At 35.9% G+C, this 20,410-nt stretch overlaps 1 pseudogene; it reads left to right on the top strand.

The window, feature by feature from the left end:
• The first annotated feature begins 3,002 nt into the window (after window positions 1-3,002).
• Window positions 3,003-8,641, top strand: LOC143541867 (NEDD8-activating enzyme E1 regulatory subunit AXR1-like; annotated as a pseudogene).
• Window positions 8,642-20,410: the final 11,769 nt, after the last annotated feature.

The raw sequence follows: 20,410 nt of genomic DNA, 5'->3' as shown, positions 1-20,410 counted from the left end.
TTGGGAATTGAGAACTATGAGAACCATTTTTGACCACAAAAAAACCCAAAAATAAAAAAAATCATAAAACAAAAAAAACACAAAAATAAAAAAAGTAAAAAAACCAAAGTTCTTATTTATCATCTCGGTTTCTAAAAAAAAACGTAAAAAAAAATTCTCGGTTTAGCTAAATTATACATATACATATACGTACACACATGTTTTTTTCCTATACACATATGTATAATTTAAGGTAAATGATAATGTACCTATACACATACGTGTATAGGAAAAAACATGTGTGTACATATTATACATATTATGTCGGTTTTTTTTAATGAAACCGGAATGAAATATAAGAATTTTGGTTTTTTTACTTTTTTAAAATTTTCGGTTTTGTTTGTTTTATAATTTTTTTAATATTTTTTTAGATGTTTTTTTTATTGGTCCAAAATGGTTCTCAAAGTTCTCAATTTGCCAATGGTTCTCTTAGAATCCTTACCCTATATATATATATATACCCTATATATATATAGTGTTAGTTTTAAATATTTTATGTATAAATTATAAATTGAAGAACCAAATGCAAACTAGTCAAGATAGAGAGGGTTAAATGTTAAAATGCATAACCTAATTTAACACTTTTTATGTAAAAGTTAACAAGTTTTAGCGACTAGATGCAAACAAGTGAATGATTAAGGGGTAAAATGTTAAACCTAAACTTATTCAACCCTAAAAAACTAAAACACATGCTCCTGTCGCAGCCTTTCTTCTTCTTCTTCTTCATGGGTTTTTTGACAGAAACTGTATCACCGGCGCCGGAATACGCTATGTGGCCGCTCCGCGATGCTATTCGCTATAGAAACGTTCCATAAACGATTTTGGATCCATCCCCAAAGGCCTATATTGGACCGTACATATTAACCAGGTTCGTTTAGGAGATGTCCCCATCACGCTTCCATCCCCGGGACTGGTACCCTACCATCCGAGCCGTCCCCATGCTTCATAGATTCCCATCTCTTCCTCTATCTTCAAATTCAAAATTACATTAAAAATTACTATATTTTTATCTCATTTCTCATTAAATAATATTTTTTATACATTTATCATTACCAATTACCTTTCCTTCAATCTCAAAATATATTAAAAATTCATGGGACGTGAACAATAACTTTTCAAATATACAGAAAAATCACTTAAGTTTTTCTCTCTCCCACTCACATTACTCCAAATAAGTCCATGTATTATAAAAACATCACTCATATTTTTTGATGGATTGAATGTGAATACTCTCAAAGTAAGAATGATGACTAAAAGATGATATTACTCCTAAAATCCTTTAACCTTGTGCATTATGTTTTGTATATGCAGCATTGTTTATTGTACATCTTAAACTTGAAGAGGTCTCTCACTTCTATATGATTTTACTTGGGCTTAGATAAATACCCAACTTCTATGTTATATACAGTGTATATATAAATATATCTACCTGTTTATATATAATAAATGTCTACCAAAAAATCCTATGTGTGCTCTCTAGTCGTTGCTCATCCCCTCTCAAGCCACCAGATTGCTTGATTTATGATTTGAGGTTTCTCATGCGTTTGACCCAAATTTGTAGATATGAGTCTCACCAAACTCGAACAATCCTTAAACAGGTTATAACCAATGTTGCAAAAGTCGCTAGGCAACCGACTTGGGAGTAGTCGGAGTACTCGGAGAGTACTAGGACATGGTAATTATAATGAAAATTAATTTTTGGACATTATATATTTGTCAAAATAAGCATAATTCATGTCAAAAGGATACTCTAGCTGACTCAGCAACTTTTGAATGCCTTTTAACTGACTTTTAGAGAACCCTAGCCCGCCTAGCCCGACTTTTGACCGCATAGGCCGACTTTTTGTCCGACTTTTAGAAACTCCTAGCCTGACTTTTGACCGCCTAGCCCGACTAGTTTGACTTTGACCGCCTCTGACTAATCCAGGCTGACTTGGAAAAAGTCTCCAAGGTAGGGGTTTGAGGACCGACTAGTTGGCCTTAGAATTTAACTTTTACAACACTGATTATAACATCTCATTTATCTATGAAAATCTTTGATCATCAACCCTAATTTAATTTCTCTTCTTTTACATATTCTCCGTTGTCAGTCTATCCTCTTCATCACCAGCTAACTTCCGATTACCACCCACCATTGTCAACCTCCCCTCTCATGCATTAACAACCATCGTCACCTACATCAACCGCCCCTTTTTCATACACAAATATTTGTGTTTATGTTTGTTCGTTTAAAAAATCACCATGTTTGTATTCGTTTATGTTCGTTCATTAAAATTCTAAAAAGCCTACACATCTCAATTGAAAAACCCTAAATGTTAAAAAAAATATAATGAATGCAACAAAGTAATGCATACGTGTTAAATCAAAACAAAACTACGTTTAAAAATAAAACAAATAGTTAAAATATAAAATAACAAAGCTATAAGAACAAAATTATAAATAAACCCCTCTAACATGGATTCAAACCAGGATATAGATATACATATTTAGATTTTTAGTTTTGGATTTGATAAATAGTACCCTGAGTTTGGTCTTAAAACTTAACCAAAACGTTGCAGCACTACGCTTGGTCTTACGCTCTGCTCCCGAGTTTTATTTAACAAGCGAAAGGAAAGGACAAGAAGGGACGGAAAGAAAATGTTATATTCCTAAGTTTTATTAAAGGAAGAAAAGAAAAATATGTGTGTTCGTGAGTTTCATTAATGAAAAGAAAGCAAAGAAAAGGAAAGGAAAATGAAGTCTTGTATATTTTGGAAGGAATTGAATGGACGAGAAGTAAAATAAACTAAAGGAAAGGAAAATGACTTTCATTTCCATTGTTAAGTGACACAGCAATTAGGTCAAAATACGCGACTCTCTGTTTAGTTCGTTCGTTCCCATCTCAGAAATCAAAATTCCTTTCTTCCTTACGCATTGAGCGAGTAATCCAATTCAATTTGTTAGTCAGTTTGTATTATACAACTATGGAAGCTAAGACCAAATACGATCGTCAACTCAGGTACATAGCTACATGCTTTTTCTTCACCAAACCCTACCCTAGCTCATCTCAACATTATTATTATTAATTGTTTTAATTCATCAATTAACATGATGCTTGCTTGTAATTGACAAAACACACATATCCATTCGTTCTCTTGTTTGTTTCTCGAATCTTCTTCATGTTACATACAGGATCTAGGGTGACCAAGGCCAGGCTGCACTTGAGAAAGCTAGCATATGCTTGCTCAATTGTGGATCCACTGGTTCTGAAACACTCAAAAACCTTGTTCTTGCTGGTATTGGAAGCATTACTGTCGTCGATGCTTCTAAAGTCGAAAACGCAGACCTTGGAAATAATTTTATGGGTATGCTTTCGTTTCCTTATCCGCTGTTTTGACTTCATTCAATTTTATTATTAATCTTAATAATAACAGTAATGTATTTGTACTTATTTTCACATGTCAATGAGTCAAGACTTGGACACCCGAAGGCAAAATGTGTTTGCGCTTTTCTTCAAGAACTAAATGATGCCGTTAAAGCCAAATTTATTGAAGAACATCTTGTCACTTTAATTGACACAAATCCTTCATTTTTTTCTGAGTTCACATTAGTTGTAGCCACTCAGGTAAATCACCTTAGCTTAACATCCATCTATGGTTTATCATAGTAAGCTTCACTAACTGTGGATTTAAATTCAGCTGGTTGAAGATTCTATGGTGAAGTTGGACCGCATTTGTGTTGATGCAAATGTTATGTTAATATTTGCACGCTCATATGGCCTCAGTGGGTTTGTTCGAATCAGTGTCAAGGTACATGTGAATTTTTATTTGGAATATTTTCCGTTAGTATGCGTGTATGCCCTTCTGAACTTAATCTAAACATTTTATATTTAACTATTTTATAGTAAATAAGATTTAAATAAGATAATTTTACAATTTTCTTCCCAAATAAACGAACAGAACATTATGTGTTGAGATAAAACCAAGTTGTAATGTTAAATTTCTTTTTGTTTGTTCAATTAAACATATTGATTGATATAAGTGATTGGTCTTATTTTTACCATGGGATGAGTAGATATGGTATTTTTTATGTTTTCAACCGGTAAATATGAGTAGTACATATGAAATTCAAGGATGTTGTTCATGTAGTCTCATTATCGATATAGGTCAAATGTTGACTTTTCTATACAACAAGTCAATGACTGTAATCTTGTTTTTCATGATGTGACAGGAACATGCGGTTACTGAGTCAAAGCCTGATCATTTTTTGGATGATCTCCGATTAAATAATCCATGGCCTGAACTTAAAAAGTTGGTATTTTTTAAGTGAACATACTTTTATTAGTTTGTGCTGCATTTGACTGGAAGTAGTTTTATACTTCTATATACTAGATATTAATTTCTTACATTGTTTTACGTTTACCGAGAACATCGACTTAGATACATCTGATCCTGTAGTCCATAAACATGTGCCATACATTTTAATTCTTGTGAAGATAGCAGAGGAGTGGGCTAAAAGTCATGGTGGAAGGCTGACATCAACTAGGGAAGAGAAAAAGGAATTCAGGGTTTTTACTTAATTACCCAAGATTTTCTTCTTATGTCTCAGTATTTTTAAAACTGTTACTTTGGAACTTGTAGGATTTAATAAAAGAGAAAATGGTTGCAACGAATGAGGACAACTATAAAGAAGCTATTGAGGCCTCGTTCAAAGTTTTTGCCTCAAAAGGAGTCAGTAAGTACATAAAATTACTGTAACATAATCTTCTATTGAAGGATTCTAGATGTATGTTACGGATATTATCATTTTGAATCAATTATTTTTTGTTCTATGTACTATGGGAAAATGTTGATGCACACTCCAATTTTCTTTTCCCTTGTGCATTATTAAGTATTTAAGTCTGTAAACTTGATGAAAAGGAGCTTTTTGCTAGGTTTTGAACATACAAGGATTTAGTTGTGCACAAATAAATTCTAGGCACTTATGTGCGAATTTAGAGGAAGTTTATCGTATTTTTGACAGTTGCTCTGTTTATATCTATAAGAAACTGAAATCAGTAGAAACACTCTTTCGCATGAATTACACTTTATGCTATGTTAATGGATTATAAATTTAAGTTGATGAAAAAGTGTAGATGAAGTAATGAGGACTAGCATTGATAATATTAACAAAAGACATTTGTTTAAACTCCAGGTTCAGATTTGAAACGTATACTTGATGATCCACATGCTGGTGTTGAATCTGGTGCATCAGATTTTTGGGTGATGGTGGCAGCATTAAAGGTAGTGATTCACATGTTACTCTCATTTTGCATTTTTCAATTTTTTGTTTTGTGAAAAATTGCTTCTAGGTCAGTGATTATAATTCTTGATTGTAGGAGTTCATTGCTAATGAAGGTGGTGGGGAGGCACCACTTGAGGGATCAACACCAGATACGACATCTTCTACTGAGTGAGTCACCATTTATAATTGCTACTTTCACTGAATGTAGGATAATGCTTAAAGGTCACAAAGTATTCTATTTTCTCATTAAGGCTACCTGTATATTTAAACAACTTTACAGGCCATCTAAGTACGTATATAGTTTGTTTATACCTATATAGTCAAAGTCACAAGGCTAGCCAACTGGTTTAAAATCAATTTAAAAAAATTATTTCTTGCCCTGCCCATGCCTTGCTTGTGCCTAGCTAAAGGCAAGTGCCTTGGTTGTGCTTTTGAAAGCTTTTTGCTTGAGCGGCTTTGACTACTATTGTTTATACGCTTAAAAACATGCTGGAAATTGACCAAAAACAACCTCTTCAAAATATAGATTGTTCTTATTCAGTAGACATGTTTTTGGCTTAATTTGGTATGAATGAAAGCAGATACATACTACTAAGTAACGTTTTTATATCAAATTGTTGCTTTTTGATGGATCAATACAAGGGTATACTTGTTTTCCCAAAATGTTTGATGGATTTTCTTTATTAGACATGAGTGTCCTATATAGTAATTTAATATATTGGTAACCTTTTGAAGAAAGTTAATAGTGTGGTCCCACATATAGTTTCCTTTCTTTTTACCACATGATGTTTTTTCATTAAACAAGATGTTTGACAATTCTATTCTAGGTTATATGTAAACCTGCAAAAACTCTATCAGGCCAAAGCTGAAGCTGATTTTCTTGTGGTTGAGCAACGTGTTAGAAATATGTTGAAAAGAATTGGCAGAGATCCATATAGCGTTTCCAAAGCAGTCATAAAAAGCTTTTGTAAGAATGCAAGAAAACTCACAGTACGTATTTACATTTAGTAAGATATCTCATATACCATCTCTCACATCTCTATGTATAATCTGTGTATAAGCATGGTGGATTTGTGACCTCTTCTATATGTAAATTGTTGCTTCATTTTCCAGGTATGAAGATATAAACTCATTGAGGAAGAGTTTAGCTCTCCAGTTTTACCTGAGTTGCAAAAGTACCTGATTGATGAGGAATACAGGTATTCTAATCACTGTTTATCTTATTGTATTTCATTAGGGAAAATATAGAAGTAAGGAAAAGGAAACTGCTTATTGATGTTTATGCTTGATTATTGTTGTGAGTAAATTATATTTGTCCCTATGGTATGTGAAACGATGCCTAAATCATCTCTAATGTAGCTTAAAATCTAAATAATTCCTAAATAGGCCTGGCACGAGTAAAATGAATAAATGCACCCCCCCCTCCCAAAAAAAAAATCTTCAATTTATAATTTGATCTCAAAATATTATTTAATTTTAAACCCAAATTCATAATATTTAACAACACTGAGAACACAAACATAAATTCATAGCCTCGAAAAATGTAATTGTTATTATTATTTATTAGTTTGTTACTAACTGTTAATGGCAGTGTCGCTGTGGGATTCTATATTTTGCTTCGAGCTGCTGATCGATTTTCAGCTAACTATAATGCTTTCCCTGGGCAGTTTGATGGGTAACATCCATCTTCATCATTCCATTACTACTTTACCAATGTCATACATATATTAATTATACTAGTAGTATATGTACAGGGCAATGGATGAGGATGTATCAAGATTAAAAACTACAGCAGTTGGTCTTCTTAGCGACTTGGGGTGCAACGGGTCCACTTTGACGGAAGACCTTATTAATGAAATGTGTCGTTATGGTGCTGCTGAGTTACACAGTTGCAGCTTATATTGGTGGAGTTGCATCACTGGAAGTTATCAAGGTTATTTCACTTGCTGTTATTTATTTATAACAGAGATGTCAGTTTTTACTCGCGTATGCAACAAGATGCGTACTTGGGTGGCCTTAATGAAAAACTTGAATGATATTGCTGACAAGGAAATTGGTAGTCTATGATGCATGGAAACGCCGGAAAGGTGTGAGTCCCCGTCCTGGGGACGGAAACGCCGCCGAAAAGCCGGCGAAACGTTTCCCGTACGATTCCGGGCATTGGGTACGGACCCAACGGAGTTTCTGGGACGTTTCTTAAAAAATTAGGGTTTTATGTTTAAACTTATCATAGTCCGGAGGGTCCGGTGACCCTCTGGCCGGCCAAATTTTCGATATAGTAGTGATATGATACACGCACCGGAATCAATGTTTATCATTTATAGCTTGACCCCCTAAGACGTCGTTGTTAGAGCACTTAAACTGAAAAAAACAGAAGTAAACACAAGCTGGTCGGAAAATATTTCTGGGAATTATTGCAGCGACGGCCGTGATGTTTGGCCTTCTCGTTATAGAAGATGATAAAAGAGGTCTTGGAACAATAAACGAGGGTGCACATTAAGTAGGTGAAGAGGCTTTTTAATATCTAGATTAAATAAAAGAAATTTAATTACTCATTGAGCAGTGGAAAGCTCAGTAAAAACAAAATCCAATTATCAATTTAATATTCATCAATCATCATCATCTTCTCGATTATCAATTTAATATATTTATAGATTTTTTTATTTTTTCTTCACGTATCGTTGCCGTACCCGTATCTTGAATTTTTGATTTTTTCCGTTTCCCGTACCCGTATTGTCCCCCTACCCTAGTCCCGTACCCGTTTCTGTGCTACCTAGTTGGTAGTCCCTTAAAGTTTATTTTTTAAAAAACCCAAATTGTACTTTTATTCAAAAATTGTAGTGTTGTTGTACTATGAGTTTTGTTTTCGTAGTTGACAATCACATGACTAACTATTCATAAAAATTTGGACAAAAAATGTTGATTGTCAACCTGACACACCCCGTTTTGACTTGATATTTGGCAAAAAGCTTTGTGGGTTCATGATGCTTTGTATTAAATTGAAGGGCATTTTAGATATCTATGCATTCTATAAAAGTACAACATGCCTAGTCAAACATTGGGTTTTATGGGATGGTCCTTCTTGGTCTTGTTGAATTATGAGTTGTAATGTTTGGGATTGCTTAGTGTTTTTTGAAACAAACAGTTTAGATTGGTATAAGCAACTTCTAAATGATTAGATAAACCGTTTTGATAAGCAAAACAGCTTATTACCAAACAAGCAAGTGAATATAATTTAAGTTTTAATTGCGTGCAGCTTATTACATGACAGTTTGTGCCCATGAGTGGAACTTTCATCTTCAACGGCATTGATCACAAATCTCAGTTGTTAATCTTATAAGATAATTTTCTTGAAATTACTTGTTTGCCCTTGTCATCATTACAAGTAATCGTTTTTAATGTTATTTGGTTAACGGATGGACACTTGTTTTAAGCTATGTATCTGGTCAAACAATGTAAATTAGGCCCCGCAAAACGGGTCATTCTAAAAAGTATCAATTGATCAAAACTATCACAAGAAACTACGCATGTAAACGAACCGACCGTTCGGTGATCTATTCACGAACCGTTCGGCGGGAAGTTTGTTTATGTTCGTTTATTTAATAAACGAACGGACATGAACAAAAAATTTGTGTTTGTTTAATTAAACGAACGAACATGAACACATGTTCTGTTCGTTCATTTAGGTTCATGAACGTTCGTTTATGTCTGTTTATTTATGCTCGTTTATGTATTAATAGAAAAAAATTAAATATTATCTGTATAGGTCATCTGCTTAAATGTTTTATATTTGTTAATTTGTGTTCATTTAACATTTAAGTTCGTTTATATTTGTGTTCATTTACATTTGTTCATACATGCTCGCTTATTTTTGTTCAGTTATGTTCGTTTAGATTTCAAACAAACGAACAAAAATGTCCATTTTTAAATAAACGAACATGAACATAAATATTTGTTCGATTAAGTGTCCGTGTTCTTTTAAAGTTACATAAACGAACATGAATGCCCTTGTTCGTATTCATTCGATTCGTTTACAGGCTTTCATTATTTACATTGATGAATACATCGGACTCAATCTCTAGGCTCTGCCGATTTTATTTGTGTACGTTGTGTTCATGAAAACATAAATTTCCTTAATGAACGAACACGAATATAAAATCTCGTTCGGTAACTGTTCGTGAACACATTATTTTCTTAACGAACAAACATGAACAAGTCCTTCAACATCTCGGTGATATGAGCGTTGGCCTTAAGGAGCTCATGATGGAGATCGTTGAATTTGGAAGATAGCAATCCTAGCCCCTGAAACCGAAATAGCGACAACATACATTATCTGTAGGATACAGGGGTAAAACACAAAGACATACCTGATTGAACTCAAGATCACCTGTTGGAGAGGAGTCGGAGGTATCTTGAGTCCTCTTTTTTGAAGCTTTGGCACGACTCCCTCGGGTTTAAAACTGAAGAACGGGAGTGACTTCTCTTTAGTGCGCGGGTAGATACCATGCTGTCAATGTCATTCAAAGCGAAAACTGAGGCAGATTTACCTACGAGTATACAGGTTAGTATCCCTGATCCTAAAAACATTTATACTAACAATTCAATGTTCCTTAACAGACATAACGGAGCCGATTGAAGGCGATGGTTCTTGGAGGCTTGGCTGAAAATAAAATGTCCTTTCCTCCTCGTCGATGAGAAAAAAAGAAAAATTAAGTTTGGCCTTGGTCTCTTTGGTGGGAGGGGCAATCTCGAAAAACTTCAGGGCTGCAAAATAATAAAACAAAACGTGTTAGATGTAAACAGGTCAGCATAAAACTTCAAAATAAGGTATCCTACTTTTGGAAACCCAGAGATAAGGAAGATTATCAGAATTAGGGAGAGAATCTCTCTTCACAAAGAAGAATTGTCTCTTCCACTGGTCGTTCTGGGTGTTTTTCAGAACAAGCGGGGTTTGGCCAGATTTAGTTTTAAGAAGATATCTTGAAGATCCATGCCTGCGAAGATCATACACGGACGCAGGCTCAGAAAGCATGATCAGCGATCAATCTTTCTAGAACGAGCAAGGTCCTCCAAATCATTGGCATGGTTTGGGCGAAACTAAGACCCGTTCTAGAAAAGAACTCTGTGGTAAAGACAGAGAATGGGTACGAAAAACCGATTTTTTAAATGGCAAAAACGGAAAACGGATCCAAGTTTTTGAAGCATGGTCAGAAGAAAGGGCGGCGTTGAAAGGTCTAAAAACTGTTCGCAGAGGAAAACATCCTCGAGACCGCAGATTAGTGATATCGGCATCACCAAAAATGCATATCTCACTTGGTGGACTAGCAAGGAGATTTTGCGATACGAAATCTTCGGCACTAGACTTGTGGAGCTTCGGACTCATGATTTGAGAAGATGAAAAGCAAGAGAAATAAAAAAAGATTATATTACCTATGAGGATGGTGGAATGAATTAGGAATATTTATCTCGGATAAATATAGATGTTCAAGAGTCACGGATTATGAACACGTGTAGCCAAGATCGTCCATACATGCATAAATTCAAAATTCAAAAAATTTTACAGCTGTAAACCATATCTACAACTGTTAAAATTTGGGGACAATTGTTAGAGCTCGGATTTTCAGTATCCTCAGTAAACAATATTCAGACTAATCTAGGATGCGGTATCCTCCAAAGGCGACAGGTATCCTAATTACATTATATAACTAACACATTGTTAGCTACTTCCTTGTTTACCAGGTCAAAGACCATTGCAATGATCTCCCGGAGATTCACGCTTTCTATTATTGGATCGTGGCTGATAAGGCAAACGTGTGGGATTGAATAATCAACGGCTAATTGGATTTGGTCTCACATTTCCTAAATTATAGGCAATATTTGTTAGACTTTGTTTATTATAAATAGAGCTCTAAACGATGATCATAAGACACACTCTAGCACTCGAGAACTTACTAGTACTTGCATTCTCTGTAATCACGATCAAGTTTGAGCTCCACACTTGTAATCACCTTTATTATTAATAACCCGGTGGTGATAGTTTTCACCACCCGGGGTTTTTTTTCTTGTTATCCTAAGGATAACATGTTTTTCCCTCGCAACAAATCTCTGTGTTCATACCATCTTTACAAACACCTAGTCCCGATTTATTAAATTGGTTACGAAATCACTGTTGTTAATTTTTGACCAAAACATTGTCTATTTGTAGATATACGGGATAGCCATTTACCTGAAGACTGAAAGTGACTGGGGCGACTGAACTTTAAAAATGTTTTCTAAATATCTATCTGAATTTAATTATTTCTCTTAAAATTATGTCGGTTACTTAAGTTCGAGGGACATATCTTAATATATGTTTGGTCCTGTTATCTACGTCTAGACATACGGGATAGCCATTTACCTAAAGACTGAAAGTGACTAGGGCGACTGAATCTAATAATGCCTTCTAAATAACTATCTAGGAAGTGATATGATTATCCAGTTAAAAGCTTTATAGAAGCTCAAATATTTTCAAATGAAAATTGATCCAACCTTTGGAAAATGATAGACAGATTGATTTTGTTTGTCTAATGTGTGAAGTTACTAAGCTAAGAGGGCTTTTGAACAGTCATTGATTTGTATGGTATCTTTCCATGATAAGTAAAAGTTTGAAGTGATATAAACAAAATCTGCTAAACTTACTGTGGAGAGGCATTTTGAAGATGTATGCGTGTCTCTAGGTATATCTCTCCGAATGATAGACAGACAAGCAATTACCCAGTCATACACAAGCCCGTTAGTTTTTTGGTCGCCAAAAATATTTTGTTTTCTTGTTATTTAAAAAAAATTAATAAATTATATATATATGTGTGTGTGTGTGTGTACAATTTTGTGTCATTAAAATTTGTCTTTAAGGCTTAAAGGACCAAAATAGAACTACTAGGGTGGGGCATTCAAATAAGTCCTAAACATCCTGAATGTATGGCTTGTAAGTCCGAACAACATGTAAGTCCAACGTTCAACCTTAAAGCTTAAAATTATTTTTGTATAGAGAAAATATTTTAATCAAACACTAGGGGGTTGGAGTCAAATTGGGGTGATCTGGGGAAAGCCAAATACGCCTTGAAAAGAGATGAGGGGCATCATAGGTCCATAAGTGATTTCCATCTAAGCTTTATGCCTAATTGAATCTAAGCATATCACAGATGCAATGAAAATCATGCTAAGTATCTAATTACCTGCTATAAACCTTTTCATTATGCCATAATAATGCTGAAAATGAATCATTGTGAAAACATCTTAATCAATATGAATATATGTTCGGATCTTCGTTAAAAATTATGTTAAAATTTGATCCCAAAATATGTTTTTGTTTTAGTTTAACACAACTAAAATTTGATCCCAAAATATGTTAAAATTACTGAAGGCCGGGTGGTAAACTGTTTTGTTTTAGTTTAGTTTATATTCTAATTTTTATTTTTATTTATTCCATTTTTACCTCATGCTTACTTGTGTTGAAACAAATACCCTCAGAAATCATTTTGAACATGAATCGGGATTGCATTTCCAGCCTATGAAATCTGACATCTGCTAGTTATGTTCTTGGGCCATTCATTTTCGCCCAATGTGTTCATAATACTTGTGTTCTTGGCCCAGCCATTTTGGACCAAGTAGTTTATGTTAATGGTGTTCTTGGCCAAGATTGGTGTCTCAGATGTTTAAAAGGTTTTTTTTTTTGTATTATTGGTTATCACTTTAAAAATTTGCAAAAACCTAAAAACCTTTCATCTTCAAATACCCGAAAACTCTTAAACAACTAATCGTCTCGATCTTGTTAAAGCATTAGAAGGTAATTAAACTTAACCAAAATCGATTTTCAGATCACTGTTACGAGACTATTAAGGTTTCATTGGAGTAATTGGATTGTGAGATGCGTTTCAATTATGTGTTCGTAATGTGCGATTAGAGTTTGATTGAATTTGTTATTGAGCTTTCTTGAGGTTGCAGGTCTGTTCTCCCAAGGAGATTGGAGTGATTAGGAAGACGATCAGTCTCTCGGTATTTGTGCCTAAGGGTTTTCGGTGCTGGTTGACCAAATACTTTTGGTCAAACAGAGAACTATTGTGTTCATCTCAAGAGTTCTCGGTCAAACCTTCACCGAGAACCCATCTGGTCAACCGAGAACTCGTTGTTCTCGGTGTTTCTGAATCACTTAGACCGAAAACATTAATTGTGACCGAAAACTCCCAAATTGGACCGAAAACTTAGTTTTTGAACCAAAAACGTTTCTAATCAGACTTCTATTAATGTTATTTAAACAAATTTAGAAATGAGGAATTATATTGTATATGTTGATGTTTTTGGTCCCTGTTACATGATCAGATTGTCAAATCCACAAGTTATATACATTCCATATGATAATTGATTTTAAAGTTAAGTGAATGTATTACTAACCTGACTCGTTTGTTGCAGTGATGGCTGATCAAGCACCTCTAAAGTTCGTTGACAGTCACAACATTGCTGGATGCCTTTTTGATCCTCCTCTAGCTTACAAGGAGTTCAAGTCAGTGAACGTGGGGCTAATTACGTGCATGATTTCTCATACTTTACGAGAAACTCCTGTTATTTGTAAGAAAATGGAGACCGATTTTTTGAATCGTGCTTCCATTAATCAGAGAGGTGCTGAGGGAGTGGCTGTCATTGAGTCAAAGATCCAGAAGAAGCCTGCCATTATTTCTGAGGCCATAATTCATGAAGTGCTACTGTTTGGCGATCAACCTGATTACCCTACAGAGTATTATACTGATACCGTTGTTGAGATCGTAAGAAGAATGGGTTACGAGGGAGCCTACCCTCCAGCCATCAAGAAGCTATTTCATCCGTACTGAGGTTCTTGATTCACACATTCTGCACGTGTGTCTCAGGACGCAAAGGGTGTTCTGACAAGATTAGCCACATCCAGATGTCTGCTGTAGTTGCTTGATCATGGACTGGAACTACAATTACTCAAAGTTTGTGCTCGATGACATAATAAGAAATCTGAAGGGGATGAAAAAGGAAATGTTTTTGATGTATCCATGGTTCCTACAAATGATCTTTAATTCTCATTATCCTGACTTGATCAAATCTGTAAAGACACTCGACCTGAAGGCGATGGGTCCTAGTACTTTTGGTTTAATGAAACAATCAAGGAAATGAGTCAAAGTGGTCTATCAAGGTCTTCATCCATTGGTAAGTTTGGTAGATTTGCTGAGACTGAGGTTACCATTACTGCTGCTGGTGCCTTTGTGGCTGAGCAACATGTGGTTCCTACTCAAAGGCACGTTATGGCCTTTGAGATATTGTCTGACGATGATGATCTTGACAGTTCTCCATCGCAATCTATGGAAATTGAACACCAAGTATTACAGTCCGTACCTACTGATGCACAGATTAAAGAGTTTGAAGCATTTAAAGAAAAGCTCCAGTCAACTGCATTGAAGCCTCCTCAATCAGTCACTGTGATGCATGTTGAAGAAGAGCCAGCTACCGATCTCATTCCATGAAAGCGACAAAAGAAATATCCGAGACCTAGTGTGCTGGCGAGTGATGTTATACCAACAACTCAACCAATTGTTTCTGAGCCTGTTACTGTTGAAGCTCAGACTGCTCAAAGCCCATCTACTGCTGCTCAACAAACTCAAGAATAGAATTTTGAAGATATTACACAGGGGTTTGATTTTGAAACTCATATTCAGTCCACCATTGAACCATCGGGATCGACTGGCCCGATTGGTCAAGAAAGTTCAAGTGCAGCTGACAAGATAGCTCATATTCTAGCCATGCCAGAAAAGTTCTTACAATACAAGGGCAAGGGGCTTGCTCTAGAAGCTGAACCTGTTGATGTTCATGCCCTACAACGCCGAGTTTTTGAGCTCGAACAAGACTCGATACTGAAGGATGTTCGTATTAAAGAGCTTGCTGACAAAGACTCAAAGATTCAAGAGCTTCAAGCTAACATGGGCGGCCTTACTGCAATGTATTTAGACCTCCAACAAAAGCTTATTCAGAAGTGTGGAGATGAATTTAAAGTGGTGTTGATAATGATCCCGACTTGCGCCCTACTTCGAACATTGACACTTCTATGACAATGGAAAAATATATGGCCGCTCCACCAAAGTCAGATGAGAAGAAGGAACAGTTGATAAGGAAGATGCTGATAAGAAGAAACTCAAATCAGAATGTTGTATCCTCTGATCACCCTGAGAAGTTTGTTGTGGAACTACAAAAGAGTTTCCCTGATAAATATGGTGATCGTTCAGGGGTTGTCTCTTGGGGATATGATGTGGACAAGGAGATGTGGTGGGTCAAGAGAAAGTCGGGTAGCACCGAATATTACAAGAAAATGAAGAGTTTTGGTTCGTGGACAAAGGTTGATTTGACCGATCTGATTAATGCTTCTTTCGACAACCCGAATAATGATCCAAAGGCAATTAATTTCTGGAATTATTTGAGTAACCAGGTTGAACGAGGGTTCCCCAACATGCCTACTGTAGATTTTCGGTTCTCAAGAAAGCAAAGGGAGTACGTGATCCTCACACCAACAAGACCTTGGTGAATGTGATGTGGCTGCCAACTGATAAAGTAACGTCAATTCCGATCACCAAGAGATTTCCTGAGGGAACTCTTGATGGAATGAAGTTTTGGACGTATGACGGCGAAACGGCTACGGTGATCATCAGATTACTCAAGGGTCAATATCGCCTTGTTGATCCAAGGGATTTATTGAAGTTTGGTAAGAAAGACATAAGTATACTTAGCGGATTTTAGATTACTGCTGAACCACTCTACGAGCCAGCCACTAAAGAGTATACTAAGATGGTAGGATCAATTATACGAACAGGCTATGGGAAGGTGCTTACAAAGAAGCTGATGCTGATATTCTTGAGCACGAGTAAAAATCAAGCAATAAACCAAGGGGGAGAGTGTTGGGCTATAATTAATGGTTTACGCCTTTTGTATTGGGATACACTATGTAAACCGAAATAAGGGATTTCGGTGGGGTTAGATGTGGTTGGGCTTAGGTTTTGGTATAACTATATAAGTGATGTAATGTTATGTATTTTGGGGTTGGTCGAGGTTAGCCGTACATCAGTGAGAATCACCATGTAAGTGAGATTAAGGGATTAAGCACCCGACGTAATATATACGTGTGTTTTGAAGCAAGATTGATTGTGTTTTGTTGTGTTACTTTGCTTATTATTGAATTGGTTCTTTGTTAGATTCCGCCTAACAAATAATTCACTTAATATCACATTGAAATATTCATTATATGGGACTTACAATATCAGATGGGATGATAAGAAAATGCTAGATGAAAACTAATGGTCCAACTTTGTATCAGGAAGAGGGTACGCATGCCTTTTTTATAATGAAAGGTCTTTCGAATAACAACCACACTGCAGACCTAAGTGTCTACGCGTGGTCTGCACAGCGCAGACAAAAGAGGTCAAGAAGACCTTTTCTGAAAAAAACAAGACTCTCTTATTTATTTATTTTTGTCAACGAGCTTTCGTTCAACTAACATCGTAAGGAAAGTGATTTTTTTGGACTGAAGACTGCAAGGTCTCAAGTTCGAATCCGATTTCAACCGGGTTATGTTGCAATGGGCCTTTGGGCTGCGGAGCTTGGGCTACCCAGCGTTGTTTGCAATTGCGAACGTATGAGGCCGCATCTTGCTATTGGATTAAACAGAGTTGTAGATTTATTTGTATGTCGTTTTGATTTTGTATGAACTAATATGCCCCATCGTTGTCACCTACCATATGTGTTTCCATGAACACGTGCGATCGATTCTCGGCTATAAATATGTGTCTTGGTCATGCTATTTAACTTTTCAATATGGTTCAGGTCGGGCGGGTTTCAGTTCGGGTCACCAGTGACATTTAGTGTTCTTTTTCATTTCCAAATTGTCAGGACCGATAATTTGGTGTAACCTTAAGAAAGTTAACAAGAACACGCATATCTAATAACCCGAGACCTATTGGACATCCTGGTGGAATCAGGATATTCAATGAATGGGAACGAAGGGGTGATATAAAGACAACGTAACAATAAATAATATTCAGTAAGAAGAGATTCAAAGACAAAGATTTACTGTATTAAATATATCATTCAATGAAACAGTAAATGGAATGTCTAGGGTTTCGTGACGGCGTCGGCGGTACAAGGAAACAAAAGGAATATTCGTTTAGAATGTTTTCCATGCGTGCCCTCGTTATCCTAAAATTTGAAACCTAGGACCGTATTTATAGACCCTGACATTCCTTCTAGAATCCCCAATCATTACATAATTAATGACATACCTAAATAATACAAGCGTAGTCTTCGAGCATGACATCTATATTGCTCAAGCAGACTTGTTATGCAGTGTATGCTCGATGAGTTGCTTCGAGCATACTTTACTTAGAATAATTTCAGTTAGAAATTATTCTCCTCTAGCATACTTCATTCTTCTTGACAAAACCTTGCTTTGCTCGAGATTGTCCTTTGAACAAACCTATTCTTCTTGATGTCTTCAATTCTGTCTTGAACTTATTAGCAATCTTCATCATGCTCGGATGTGAATTTTGCTTGGAACTGAACTATGCTCGAAGTCTATACTTCGCAGCATTGACATCTTCTTATTACATCCATGCCCATCACCAATGTGCTTGGACATCCTGTGCTCATATCACATGGCTAAAACTTGAATGATCAAGCTGTTTGCTCGATTGGAAATCCATGATTGATAGAAGAACACTCTTGCTCAGAAAAGTGTAGCTTGCTCGAAGCCTTCAACACTTAGAAGAGTATGCTGAAAGACCATGCTCGAGGTAGTAAACCATGCTCGATGACCTAGGCTTGCTCGTATTCCATACTTAGCTATTTCCTTGAGGAGGTTGAGAAGATTCCAATATTCCTTATAAATATCCGACTCAACAATCTCCCCTAGATTGAGTCATTTCGTTACATAAAGGAACTTTGCCACTTGGGCATTACATATCAAATTTTTTACATGTCAAATTACAAATCATAAGACAAAATACAAAAATAAAACAGAAATCAGATAATCATCATTAAGCTCCATCCGGTCATCTTCTTCTTTGGCTCCTTTCAATATCTTTTTCCTTTTTCAATTTCACGAAGGCAGCCTTTTGTTTGAACATGTTAAGCTCCACTGCATCAAGAGAGTCAAAAGGAAAATTTGCATTGAGTATATCTTGTAAGTCTTTGACGTGAATGAAGTTGAGATCTTCATCATACTCAACAACAGCAATGGTTCCTCCTGATGCGTTCCTTAATGAGATGGAGTCTGTGTTTCGGTTGTATGTGATATTGGCTATCTTTTCATTTTGTTGCACAACCGAATTCGGTTCCATCATTTCTCTTCTCATGGCTAAGCACTCTCTTAAAGTTTTCCTTTTTCCAGTAGAGCTGCCTGCCTGATGAGTCTTCCTTTTCTTTGAATCAAATAAAAAGAGTTCTAAAGTATGAACTTCATTAATCCTTTTTCTCCTCCTCCTCTCTCTCTCTCAGCCTGGCTGTGTACTTCTCTCCTCTTTTGTTTGAGAAATGGGAACCTCTTCTCAGATTGTTCTTTGATAAACTTTGAGAGGTCATTTTTCTATTGTCCCGCAAGTTGATTTCTTTATTGATTGTCGTACAGGTCCAACTTAGCCATTTTCTCCAACTATTCCTTTGGAAAGTTTCTTAAATCATCTCTGAAAATTATTAGGCTTTCTTCATCATCTTCAGTCACAACTCTTAAGATGTTGGATCTTTTGTCAAAGTAGAGATATGTGGGCAGGTTCAAGTTTCTTGACGGTTCAGGCCTCACAATCTCAGACCTTATTGAAGTTCTGCTTATGCTGATTGGAGGATTTTTCTTTGCCTCTTCAATCTCTGACTCTCCAAACCATTGTTTGATGGTTTAATTGTTCTACAAGATCATCCTTCCTACGTTTGCACCTCTCTTGCAGAGTATGGTTATCATATGCCCTTTCTTCTTCCTGTTTCTTCAGCTTGGCTTCCTGTAGTCATCTTTCTGTTTCTAGGAATAGCCTTTGTTCTCTGTGATAAATATCAAGAAGTTGAGCATGAGGCATATTGTCAAATTCATCCTCTGTCATGCCTTTGTCCATCAGAACATCTTTCAATGTTTGCACTCTTAGTGGATCTTCAAACCATTTTCTAGCTTCTGCTTACTTCTTTTCTACTTCCTCCTTCTCTTTCTGCATCTGCAACTTCAATTTTCTTTCTCTCTCACTATCAGGAGTGCTCTTTTGATCTTTATGTGAATTTTGACCATTTTTACTTTCCTTTTTAGTTCATCCAGAGATAGATTTTTCAAAGAATCGTAGTTGTAACCATGCACTTGAAGAAATTTTATCTCGTTGTACTAGATTTTCAAAACTTCATGCTCTGTTTCATAACTGACTTCCTTTTCAGTTCTATTCTTTATTCTCTCTTCTTCTATCATCACTTTCTCCTTTTTCTTGCTCATCTTCTCAACATAATTTACAACATCGTCTACCAGAGCGTTCTTATAAATTCTCTCAAAAGTATCAAAAGATTGTATGTTCAGAAATGCAGACTTCTGTCCAGCATTTATCAGGAATTCCTTCTTCGATCCCTATTTCTCCATCCTTTAGCCTCTTGTCTGATATTTTCTTTTGACATTCTTTGAATATATTTCTCATCATATTCAAGGCTTATCAAGTAGGCTCTATCTTCCTTTTCTTTATCATCATTTTTGTTTGTCCTTTCCTCATCCTCTTCATCTTCCAAGTGTTCATCCAAGTTGTGTAAAGCTTCAAATATTGGTTCTTCATTTTGAGTATTAGGAATCTTAAACACAAACTTGGAGCTTTGTCTTCTTTTATAGACTGATTTTTGTCTTTTGGCTTTGGGGACTTCTAACTCTGATGTTTCCTTCCTTTTCAGTTCCCCCTTAGCCTCAGCCTCTTGCTCACTAGTAATTGGTTTAGTTGCCATGTGCTCATGAGTCTTTTCTGCGTGTTCATCATCAACAACCTCCATGATTATTGGTTTAGTGGTATGTGTTACTGGCTCTTAATTAAAGATTTCTACAATTATTGGTTCCTTGACATGA

Source organism: Bidens hawaiensis, unplaced genomic scaffold (assembly GCF_021521415.1).
Source record: "Bidens hawaiensis isolate Kalapana, Puna unplaced genomic scaffold, B.hawaiensis_p1.1 tig00012684_1, whole genome shotgun sequence".
Lineage (NCBI taxonomy): Eukaryota > Viridiplantae > Streptophyta > Magnoliopsida > Asterales > Asteraceae > Bidens > Bidens hawaiensis.
Note: the sequence above shows the minus strand (reverse complement) of the source record. Positions and strands in the feature narration are given on the sequence as shown.